Below are 13,252 nucleotides of genomic sequence, written 5' to 3' on the forward strand. Positions count from 1 at the left end.
ATATAAAAAACTAACCCCCATCTATGGAATGTTTAGCTCACACCAAGACAGTCAAAGCCTCCCTCAATTCAACATCCCACAATATTTTCTGGTTGGACCAAAAAATAAACTACCAGCCAATGAGTTCACCTCTTAAAAAACAAAATTTACACTTTAAAAATGGGATGAGGTGGGATTCCCTCCTTCTTAAAAATGTTTCTAGGGCAGCGCCTGTGGCTCAGTTGGTGAGGCGCCGGCCCCATATACCGAGGGTGGCGGGTTCAAACACGGCCCGGGCTGAACTGCAACCAAAAAATAGCCGGGCGTTGTGGCGGGCGCCTGTAGTCCCAGCTACTCGGGAGGCTGAGGCAAGAGAATCGCTTAAACCCAGGAGTTGGAGGTTGCTGTGAGCTGTGTGAGGCCACGGCACTCTACCGAGGGCCATAAAGTGAGACTCTGTCTCTACAAAAAAAAAAAAAAAAAAAAAAAGTTTCTAGAGCTACTAAAAAACTTGCATTTACAAAATAGTTGATAAAAATATTCCTCTGGATTGTACAAGAAGGGAGACAGGAACCACTGATATTAATCAGACTTGGCTTCTTTCTCTCCTGCTGCATCAGTGCAGGACTCGCCTCGGTTTTAGTTTCTCCGTTTTCCATGGTAAATCTTTATTTTCTTGGTTAGCGACTTCGGCCTGCTTTCCGGCTGCTCCCCTTTTCCCTTCCGGTTGCACTTTTTTGTCTGAAGATTTATTCCTTGCTGCTGCCTTTTGCTTCGTTTCCACTTTTGCTGGAGCAGGTTAGCTGATAACCACCAATCTCCTCTTGGTTCTTGCTCCCCCGGGGCTCCGGCAGGGCTGACCTTCCTCTTAGGCATCTTGGCGGCGGACAGGATGCATGCCTGAGGAACCAGGCGCCCCAGAGCCTCCGCGAAGCTGGGCTGCTGCTCCTCCAGCCACCGCAGCCGTGCAGATTAAGTCCAATGTTCCTTTGTTGATTTTCTGTCTAGAATGATTGTCCAGTGCTGAAAGTGGGGTGTTGATGTCCCCATGAGTTATTGTGGGACCTATCTCTCTCTTTGGCCCTAATAATATTTGCTTTAGATATCTGGATGCTCCAGGATTGAGTGCACATTGTATTTACAATTTTTATATCCTCTTGTTTAATCAATCTCTTTATTGGTATACATGTATAGTGACATTTTTGTCTCTTTTTAGAGTTTGGTCTTAAAATTTATTTTATCTAATATATAGCTACTTCTCTTTTTTGTTTCCATTTGCATGGAATATCTTTTTCCATCCCTTTAAGTCTATATGTGTCTTTATAAGTGAATTAAGTTTTTTGTAGGCAACATACAGTTGGGTTTTGTTTCTTCAGCCATTCAGCCATTCTGTCTTTTGATTAGATAATTTAGTTCACTTATATTCAAGATTATGACTAACATATAAGAACTTTACTACTGCCATTTTGCTATTTGTTTATGTGGGGGGTTTTTTGTTTTAATTTTTTTAGACAGAGTCTCACTCTGTTGCCCTGGGGTTGAGTGCTGTGGCATCATCATAACTCACAGCAACCTCAACTCTTGGGCTCAAGCAATCCTCTTGCCTCAGCTTCTTCCCAAGTAGCTGAGACAATAGGTGGCTGCCACAATGCCTGGCTAATTTTTCTATTTTTAGTAGAGATGGTGTCTCAGCCTTGCTCAAGCAATCCATCCATCTTGGCCTCCCAGAGTGCTAGGATTACATGTGTGAGCCACCATGCCTGGCCTTTATGAGTTTTTGTTAGTCTTCTTATCTTTTCTAACTTCTTTTCTGTCTCACTTTGTGTAAAAGTCACTTTCTCTGGTAGTGTATTTTAATATCTTGCTTTTTATGTTTTGTGTATCTATTACAGGTTTTTGTTTGCAATTACTGTAACACTTGCAAATAATATAATCAATTATTTTAAACTAATGACAACTTGACTCTGACTACATAAAAGGAAAAAAACAAACAAGCAAAGAGAAAACTAAAAAACTCTCTACTTTAACTCCATCCCCATGCTGTTTTTTTGTTTTTTGTTGTTGTTTTTTTTGAGACAGAGTTTCACTACGTCACCCTCAGTAGAGAGCTATGATGTCACAGCTCACAGCAAACTCAAACTCTTGGGCTTAAGTGATTCTCTTGCCTCAGCCTCCCAAGTAGCTGGGACCACAGGCGCCTGCCACAACACCTGGCTATTTTTTTGTTGCAGTTGTTTAGCTGGCCCGGGCCAGGTTCGAACCTATCGCCCTTGGTGTATGTGGCTGGTTGTGTAACTACTGTGCTACAGGCACCAAGCCTCCATCCCCATGCTTTTTGACTTTTTGTTGTCTCCATTTATCTTTTGTTTGTTTGTTTGTTTGGGATTCATAGAGCATACAAAGGATTATGTTACACTGATTGCGATTGTTAGGTAAAGTGCCTCTTGTAATTATGTCCTGCCCTCAAGAAATATACCATACACCTGACCTCTCCATCCCTCCTTCCTACCCTCTCCCCAATCCCTCATTCCCCTACCCCACCCGTTGTATTAGATCATCTACTGCCTTCATATTAGAATTGAGTACATTTGATTCTTGCTTCTCCATTCTTGTGATGCTTTACTATGAAAGAGTAGAAGAATGTGTTCCATTTATATCTTTTTATATTGTCTTTCTCTTAAAAAGTTGTTGTAGTTATTATTTTTGATAGCTGTGTCTTTTAGTCTTCATAAATTACTCATATCTTTATGAGTGGTTACACACTGCAATTACAGTATTAGAGTATTCTGTATTTGTCTGTGTATTTACTATTACTAGTGAGTTTTATACCCTCAAATGATTTATTGCTCATTAATAACCTTTTCTTTCAGATTGAAGAACAACACTCCTTTTAGCATTTCTTGTAAGACAGATCTGGTGTTGATGAACTCCTTTAGATTTTGTTTGTCTGGGAAAGTCATTGGATCATAATATTCTAGATGGGAATTTTGTTTTCTTCATCATTTTCAATATGTCATCCCAGTCTTTCCTGGCCTGTGAAGTTTCCACTGACAAGTCTACTGCCAGAAATGCTGGAGCTTTTTTATGTTATTTGCTCCTTTTCTCTTGTTGCTTTTAAGATCCTTTCTTTACCCTTGCCTTTTGAGAGTTTATTATATACCTTGAAGTAGTCTTATTTGGGTTGAATCTGCTTGGTGTTCTTGACCTTCTTGTACCTGAATGTTCATATCTTTCTTTAGGTTTGGGAATTTCTCTGTTGTTTTTTCTTTGAATAAACTTTCTACTCCAATCTTTCTCTCTACATTGTCTTATATTTGTCCTTTTGATCTATTTTCTAGGTCTTATAGGTATGCTTCCTTTTTAATTCTTTTTTTTTCTTTTCTGATCATGTATTTTCATGTGGCCTATCTCAAGCTCACTAACCTTTCCTTCTACTTGATCAAGTCTGCTGTTAAGAGATTCTAATGCATTTTTCAGTTTGTCAATTGAATTTTTTAGCTCCAGGATTTCTGCTTGAATTTTTTTATTATTATTCAATCTCTTTGGTAAATTTTTCTGATAGGATTCTGATCCTTCTGTGTTATCATGAAGTTCATTAAGCATCCTCAAGACAGTTTATTTTGAATTCTCTTGTCTGAAAGGTTACATATCTTTGTCACTCCAATGTTGGTCACTGGTACTTTATGTAGTCTATTTGGTGTGGTCATGTTTCCCTGGATGTTCTTAGTGCTTGTGGACATTCATCAATGACTGAACATTGTAGAGTTAAGTATTTATTCCAGACTGTGAAGACTGGAATAAATACAGGCTTGTTTGTACCTATTCTTCTTGAGAGGGTCTTCCATGAATTCATGGGAGATTAAGTGTTGTGACCTAAGTCTGCAGTTCTTTCAGCACTAGGGGATGTCCTAAGTCTAGGAATTCTGTGACTCTTATAGACTCTTAGATACACAGCCTTGGTGGACTTAGGTAAGATAAGGGAGAATTCCTCAGATTATGAGAACTATCTTTTCTATCTTCCTTCTCTTTCCCCAGTCAGGAGTCACTATCTATGCTGGGCCACCTGGAGTTCAGGGAGAGGTGATGTGGGCAGTCCCACGGCCACCACAACTGGCACTGTACAGGGTCATACCTGAAGCCATGAAAATCCACATAGTACTGGAGCTTGCCCAAGGCTCACTACCACTACTTCCTGGCTGCCACTCTTGTTTACTCAAGGCCTGAGACCACTTTTGTCATCAGGTGGTGAATCCTTTTGGAACTGGGTCCATCCCATCAGGACAACAGATTCCCTTTTGGACAAGCATGGGTCTGTCTAAAAATGCCATCCAGGAGCAAAGACCTGGAATTAGGGGCTTTAGGAATTTACCTGGTGCTTATTATTTACTGTGGCTGTGGTACCCAAATCACATGACACAGTTCTCTGTTCTCTTCCCTCTCCTTTCCCCAGACAGGAATCATTCGTGGATCTTCTTTGCCCAGGGTTGACACAGGCACTTCCTTAGCCACCACAGCTGTTGTTTCACTGGGTTGCACCCCAAGTCCACTGCCTCCAAAACCAGAACAGCAACAGAATTTACACTAGGACTGCAGTCCTTGTGAGCTGCCTGCCACTCAAATTATTCCAAACCTCAGGCCACTTTTAACAGCTGATCGTGAAGCCAGCTGGGACTTCAGTTCCTCCACGTAGGGTGGGGAATTCTCTGCCCAGGGCTGGTCTGAATGCTTCCTCTGAGACTGGCAGAATTCTGCCCTGTATTCTTCCACTGTGACAGGGCAGTATTGGGTTCTAATGTAAAGTTCCATACTCACTTTGCTCTCCCTTTCTCAAGCACAAGTTCTTTCTCCATGTTCCACTGTCTTTTCTTTTTATTATTATTATTAAATCATAGCTGTGTACATTAATGCGATCATGGGGCACCATACGCTGGTTTTCTAGACCGTTTGACACATTTTCATCACACTGGTTAACATAGCCTTCCTGGCATTTTCTTAGTTATTGTGTTAAGGCATTTACATTCTACATTTACTAAGTTCAACATATACCCTTGTAAGATGCACTGCAGGTGTAATCCCACCAATCACCCTCCCTCCCCTGCCTTTCCCCCTTCCCCCTATTCTTGGGTTATAACTGGATTATAGCTTTCATGTGAAAGCCATAAATTAGTTTCATAGTAGGGCTGAGTACATTGGATACTTTTTCTTCCATTCTTGAGATACTTTACTAAGAAGAATATGTTCCAGCTCCATCCATGTAAACATGAAAGAGGTAAAGTCTCCATCTTTCTTTAAGGCTGCATAATATTCCATGGTGTACGTATACCACAGTTTATTAATCCATTCGTGGATCGATGGGCACTTGGGCTTTTTCCGTGACTTAGCAATTATGAATTGGGCTGCAATAAACATTCTGGTACAAATATCTTTGTTGTGATGTTATTTTTGGTCTTCTGGGTATATGCCTAGTGGAGAAATTATAGGATTGAATGGTAGATCTAATTTTAGATCTCTAAGTGTTCTCCAAACATCTTTCCAAAAGGAATGTATTAATTTGCATTCAAAGTGTTCCCTTTTCTCCACATCCACGCCAACATCTCTGGTCTTGGGATTTTGTGATATAGGTTAATCTTACTGGAGTTAGATGATATCTCAAAGTAGTTTTGATTTGCATTTCTCTGATGATTAAAGATGATGAGCATTTTTTCATGTCTGTAGGCCACGCACCTGTCTTCTTCAGAGAAGTTTCTCTTCAAGTCCCTTGCCCAGCCTGCCATGGGATCACTTGTTCTTTTCTTGCTTATACGTTTGAGTTCTCTGTGTTCCACTGTCTTTGGTTGGCCTTTTCCATGCCCCTCTGAACATACTTGATATTATGTTCAAACCAGGTACTGTGATTGCTCACTTGATTTTCCGGTTCTTATGAAGGTGCTTTTTCATGTGGATGTACAATTTGGTGTTCCTACAGGCAGATAATCACTGGAGAGTTCTAATAGGCCATCCTGCTCCACCTCTTCTGACCTCTTCTCTTCTTAACCCATCTTATGTCACCTATGGTCACCACTTTTTTATCCCCCTTGCATATCACACTTGTTTTTCCTCTCTATGTTTTAACTCAGCTATCAAATACAGTAGAACTTCTAAAAGTTTGACCACCCAAGGGACTGTAACAAACTGGCCAACACATGGAGGTAGTCAACATAAGGAACTAGGCTTTAGTACATGTGGTGTATGTCCATTCTATGAAAATTAGGGGCTCGGCACCTGTGGCTCAAGCAGCTAAGGCACCAGCCACATACACCTAAGCTGGCGGGTTCGAATCCAGCCGGGGCCCGCAAAACAACAATGATGGCTGCAAACAAAAAATAGCCGGGCATTGTGGTGGGTGCCTATAGTCCTAGCTACTTGGGAGGTGGAGACAGGAGACTCGCTTGAGCCCAGGAGTTGGAAGTTGCTGTGAGCTGTGATGCCACGGCACTCTACCCAGGGCAACAGCTTGAGGCTCTGTCTCAAAGAAAATTAGGTCAATTTAAGGAGGTGGTCAATGTAGGGATTTGGTCAACTATGAAGGTTTTACTGTATCTGGAACACCACAAGCAATAAGTATCTTGTAAGTTTATATTTTACACACATAAGGCCAAGAGCTCCATGAGGACAAGGTATGTCTTGTTCATCTTTGTAGCTCCCACAACACCTGGCGTAGTACCTGTCTGCGCTCCAAAGGAATACATATGTGAAAAGGTGGGTTTTCATCACAAACTCCTTAAGCCCTAAAAATAGAAATAGGCTTTGTTCCAGTGACCATTTTGTTCTAACAGCCTCTAATTTCCACTCCTGGTGCCTGCTTAGGGCCAAAACTAATGGGTGAGGATGGAAATACCAGCACCTTCAACACCTCCTACACCAACTTCTTCCTGGTGGGTTTCCCTGGATTGCAAGAATGGCAACCCCTCCTGATCCTCCTCTTATCTTCTTCTATGTGACCATCATCTCTGCCAATGCCCTGGTCATCCACATAGTGGTTGCCCAGAGAAACTTGCATCAGCCCATGTATGTGCTCATTGCTCTGCTCCTGGCTGTCAATATTTGTGCTGCTACAACTGTGATACCTAAAATGCTAGAGGGCTTTGTGCATTATTTTAACCCCCTATCACTGCATGGTTGCCTGACCCAGATGTTCTTCATCTACTTCACCCTTCTGGACTACAACCTCCTTCTGGCCATGGCCCTGGACCACTAACGTGGCTATTTGCCACCCACTCCCCTACACTGACCTGATGACCTCCCACCTGCTGGGCCTCCTGGCCTTTCTTGCCCTGACACGAAGCCTGGGAGTAGCAGTGCCCTTGATGGTGCTAACTGCACAAGCTCAATTCTACTGAACAGGAGTGATTAGACACTTCACTTGTGAGTACATTGCACTACTAAGAATAGCTTGTGGAGATGTGACTTTCAACAACTGGTTGGGGCTGGTTATGCGGTTGGTCACTGTGACCTTTGCTCTAACCCTGCTAGGGACTTCCTACACCCACATCATTTATGCTGCCTTCCAGATCTCTTCTAGGGGAGCTCGAGCCAAGGACTTGCATACATGTGGCTCCCACTTGCTAGTCATCCTCACCATCTACCTCTCTGGTCTTTCCACTTCCATTGTCTTCGAGTAGCTAGAGATGTTTCTCAGGATGTCCAGAATCTTCTCAGTGCCATATACTTGCTGCTTCCAGGAGCCTTGAATCCTGTCATTTATGGGGTAAGGACTAAGGAGATCCGGCAACATGTAGAAAAGATGCTCTGTGGAAAAGAATCAGCCCAGAAGATTAGAGAGAAACCAAAAATGCTGCAGAACATGAGAGTGGAAAGGAAACTGCCAGAGTAAGAGAACTTTATCAACATGGGAAGTTGGGGATGTGATCTGTAGGAACAAGAGATAAGAAGGCAGTACTTAGGGACAGGCCAGAATTTCCTAAGCAGATTACAGGCTCAGCAGCAGGTCCATTGTTGGTCAATTATTGCTTGTTGAATTCTTAGAATGTTCTTTCTATTTCACTCCAGTATAAAATTGCTTTCACCTTATTTTCTCTGTTCTCTTTCCCTCGACTCCTGTGAAAGCCTCAATTTACGTCTGGATATATGGAGCTTCACTAGGAAGCAGGTCTTGCATAGCTGCTCCCAGTCTGATAGACACCAAGACTGGGTCTTCTCCTGGGTCTCAGTATGACCCAAAGATCAAACTAGGCCCTATCCTGGGGAGCCCAAACTGAGCAAAATACACATGGTAGATCCTCAGGTTTCATGTTGATCTCAGGTATACAGATGAGGTTCTTCCCTAGTGCCCAAGTCTGACCCAAGTACCAGACTAGGCCCTGATCTGGGACCTGGACCCAAATCTGAACCAAACCCATAGGTCAGACCATTCTTCCCATGGCAGCCAGTGTGACCTATGTAGAAAAGACTTCCATAGCTCTCTATCATTTGTAGAAGGGAATGTCTTTCAGGGCTGTCCCAGAATGGGGCTATGGTGTATGCACACTTAACCATCTGTAAACCAAGTCTGAACTTTCTCTTCCTCTGTCAACTGATCATGGGGAACTTCCCATAGGCCATGGTTTCAGTCTGGCAGAGAGAAGGCAATATCACAGTAGTGCAGAATATGGGTTTGTTTATTTTGAGACCTATATCACCTTTGGTAGAATGCTGTGGCATCACAGCTCACAGCAACCTCAAACTCCTGGGCTTAAGCGATTCTCTTGCCTCAGCCTCTCGAGTAGCTGGGACTACAGGCGCCCGCCACAACACCTGGCTACTTTTTGTTGCAGTCGTCATTGTTATTTAGCTGGCCCAGGCCAGATTCAAACCTACCACTCTCAGTGTACATGGCTAGCACCACAACCACTGTGCTATTGGTGCCAAGCCCAGACTCTGGGCTTTTGAGCCACTTTCACATGTAACTTACTGGTGCCTCAAGGCCTGCTTGAGCCTGATCTTTCTATAATATCACTTCCATTTGATGATGGAATATTGGTGCACATGTTCAACCATCTTAAATATATTTAGAGAGCTAAAGGAAAACATGGACAAATAAGTAAAGGCAATCAAGAAAACAATCACTAACAAAATCAGAGTAACAACAAAGAAATAAAATGTATTAAAAAGAATCAAGGGTCGAGTAACAGCTTCTCTGCAACTGGGAACAGCAAGTCTGGGGAGACAAGACTCCAGGCATCTCTGGCCGGTGGGATCTGCCTATAATCATCCCTGTGAGGATACAGGGAGCCAGCAAGGGACTTCTGGACCCCAAGAGGAGGACGAAAACAGTGGAAAACTGGCAAGTCGTTGCGTGTGTTCGATCGACCTAATCACACCAGCAACCGTAAGTACAAGCAGCAGTGAGACTGCAAACCGGAAAGGATTTACCTGTGAACTGTTTCAGTGTTCTTGGACTTGGTACTCAGTTGAACTGCCTTGGGGAGAGCTTGAGCAGGAGTGTGGGGAACTTTGGGCATTGTCTGGGGCCCCAGACTGAGCCACTGAGCTGGGCGCAGGAAGCCATTGTGAAAGAACTGCCCCGGCAAGCTCCGCCCTCAGGGTCTCAGAGCAAGGATTGGGCGGGTCAAAGTAACCTACTGACTGAGCAGCCTAAAGGCGGGAACTGAGCTGCCTTACAGCCTTAATCCTTAGGGGCAGAGTGAGACGGTTTTGGCACACTGGAGCCTTGGGCTGTTGCCCTGGGTAGAGTGCCATGATGTCATAGCTCATAGCAACCTCAAACTCCTGGGCTTGGAGCCGCCCAGACCTCCATAAAAGCTGTGCAATGACCCCCGACCGGTGACCCGCACCCACCGGGCCTCCACATTCCCTGACCAGGAACTGCGGGAGCCATGCAACCCTGCGTCCTCCCTCCTGTGCCCTCCCAGCTTCCACACTAGACCATTCATCTGAACAGGGACCCTGGTAGCTGCGTGCCCTTTGGAGCCCTCCCTGGCTCTGCGCAGAGCTCTTCTCCTGGCCAGAGACTGCTGGAGCATTGGGCCCTCTGTGCAAAGTCACTGGGTGCCTGGCACTCCCAGAACCGCGCACACCACCCCCAGCCCTGTTGCTGGATCTGGGTGTGTCACAAACCGGAGCTGCTTCCACAACCAGAACTCCCTAGCTAGAGCACCCCAGAGGAAGTACACAGGGTCACTCCCTACAAAGATCCAGCAACAATAGAGTGATCCCGCTGGGGTCTAATCATGGAGAGACACCTCCCCAACCCTGAGGACAGCCAGAGGCAACGGTGAAAAACAATCACGAGGCAAAATCAACAGAAAAACTCTGGCAATATGAATAATCAGAGTAGATCAACTCCCCCAAGGATCAATAGGGCAGAAACAGCACAAGAGCCCACGCACAAACAAATAGCTGAGATGTCAGAAATTGAATTCAGGATCTGGATAGCAAATAAGATCGAATTAGAATTCCAAAAGTTATCTCAAGAATTCAACGGATTCAAAGACCAAATGACCAAAGATTTCAACACATTCAGACAAGAAGTTGCATCCCTCAAAGATCTGAGAAACACAGTAGAATACCTCAGTAACAGAATGGAGCAAGTAGAAGAAAGGATTTCTGACATTAAAGACAAAACTTTCGAATGCTCCCAAACCCTCAAAGAAAGAAGAGAAATGGAGAGCAAAAACAGACCACTCTCTCAGAGAGCTCTCGGATAATTTGAAGAAAACCAATATTCGTCTAATAGGGATCCCCGAAAGTGACGAAGTGACTTCACAAGGCAGAGTCACTTCTCCATGAGATTATCAAGGAGAACTTTTCAGACATGCCAAGAGATTCCGAAATTCAGATAGCAGACAGTTTCAGAACTCCAGCACAACTCAACCCAAATAAGACATCCCCCAGACACATCATAATCAATTTCACTAAAGTTTATATGAAGAACAAAATTCTGAAAGCTTCCAGACGAAAGAAAACCATTACCTACAAAGGGAAGAATATCAGAATAACTGCAGATCTCTCTGCTGAAACCTTTCAAGCTAGAAAACGATGGTCATCGACTTTAATCTCCTAAAACAAAATAACTTTCAACCCAGGATCCTGTACCCAGCTAAACTGAGCTTCATTTATGACGGAGAAATTAAATACTTCAACGACATTCACATGTTGAAGAAATTTGCCACAACTAAACCAGCTCTCCAGGACATTCTTAGACCTATCCTCCATAAAGACCAGCGTAATTCTCCACCACAAAAGTAAACCCACCCAAAAAATTTTTCATCAAATTCCAACTTCCACAGTCGCAAAAGGATTAAAAATGTCCACCGGTCTCTCAAAAGGCTTATCAATACTCTCAATTAATGTGAATAGTTTAAACTGTCCTCTAAAGAGGCATAGGTTGGCGGACTGGATACAAAAACTCAAGCCAGATATCTGCTGCATACAAGAATCACATCTTACATTAAAAGACAGATATAGACTCAAGGTGAAGGGATGGTCATCTATATTCCAGGCAAATGGAAAGCAGAAAAAAGCAGGCGTTGCAATCCTGTTTGCAGACGCAATAGGCTTTAAACCAAACAAAATAATTAAGGATAAGGATGGACACTTCATATTTGTTAAAGGGAAAACTCAATATGATGAGATCTCAATTATTAATATTTATGCACCCAACCACAACGCACCTCAATTTTTAAGAGAAACTCTAACAGACATGATCAACTTGATTTCCTCCACTTCCATAGTAGTTGGAGATTTTAACACCCCTTTAGCAGTCCTGGATAGATCCTCCAAAAAGAAGCTAAGCAAACAAATTTTAGATTTAAACTCAACCATTCAACATCTGGACTTAACAGACATCTACAGAACATTTCATCCAAAAAAAACTGAATACACATTCTTCTCATCAGCCCATGGAACATACTCCAAAATCGACCACACCTAGGCCAGAAATCTAACCTCAGCAAATTTAAAAAAAATAGAAATTATTCCTTGCATCTTCTCAGACCATGATGGAATATAAAAGGTGAACTCAATAACAACAGGAACCTGCATACCCATACAAAAACATGGAAGCTAAACAACCTTATGCTGAAGGATACATGGGTTATAGATGAGATTAAGAAGGAAATCACCATATTTTTGGAACAAAACAACAAGACACGAATTACCAGAACCTCTGGGATACTGCAAAGGCAGTCCTAAGAGGGAAATTTAGAGCACTGCAAGCCTTCCTCAAGAAAACGGAAAGAGAGGAAGTCAATAACTTAATGGAACATCTCAAGCAACTGGAGAAAGAAGAATACTTCAACCCCAAATGCAGCAGAAGAAAAGAAACAACCAAAATCAGAGCAGAATTAAATGAAATTGAAAACAAAAGGATTATACAACAGATCAATAAATCCAAAAGCTGGTTTTTTGAAAAGATCAATAAAATAGATAAACCTCTGGCCAACCTAACCAGGCAAAAAAGAGTAAAATCTCTAATTTCATCAATCAGAAATGGTAATGATGAAATAACAACAGACCCCTCAGAAATTGAAAAAATCCTTAACGAATACTACAAGAAACTCTACTCTTACAAATATGAAAATCTGAAAGAAATCGACAATACCTGGAAGCACGCCACCTACCAAGACTTAGCCAGAACAAAGTGGACATGTTGAACAGGCCTATATCAAGTTCTGAAATAGCATCAACTATACAAAATCTCCCTAAAAAGAAAAGCACAGGACCAAATGGCTTTACATCAGAATTCTACCAAACTTTTAAAGAAGAACTAGTACCTATACTACTAAAGCTTTTCCAAAAAATAGAAAAAGAAGAAATATTACCCAACATATTCTACGAAGCAAACATCACCTTTATCCCCAAACCAGGGAAAGACCCAACAAGAAAAGAAAATTATAGACCAATATCACTAATGAATATTGATACTAAAATACTCAATAAGATCCTAACAAACAGAATCCAACAACACATCAAAAAAATTATACACCACGACCAAGTGGGATTTATCCCAGGGTATCAAGGCTGGTTCAATGTACGTAAATCTATAAATGTAATTCAACACATAAACAAACTAAAAGATAAGGACCATATGATTCTTTCAACTGATGCAGAAAAAGCTTTTGATAATATCCAGCATCCTTCATGATCAGAGCACTTAAGATAATTGGTATAGAAGGGACATTTCTTAAACTAATAGAGGCCATCGACAGCAAACCCACAGCCAATATCGTATTGAACGGAGTTAAATTGAAATCATTTCCACTTAGATCAGGAA

At 42.4% G+C, this 13,252-nt stretch overlaps 1 pseudogene; it reads left to right on the forward strand.

The window, feature by feature from the left end:
• Positions 1-5,683: 5,683 nt before the first annotated feature.
• On the forward strand, positions 5,684-8,251 carry LOC128564881 (olfactory receptor 52B2-like; annotated as a pseudogene).
• Positions 8,252-13,252: the final 5,001 nt, after the last annotated feature.

This window comes from Nycticebus coucang, chromosome 14 (assembly GCF_027406575.1).
Source record: "Nycticebus coucang isolate mNycCou1 chromosome 14, mNycCou1.pri, whole genome shotgun sequence".
Classification (NCBI taxonomy): Eukaryota; Metazoa; Chordata; class Mammalia; order Primates; family Lorisidae; genus Nycticebus; species Nycticebus coucang.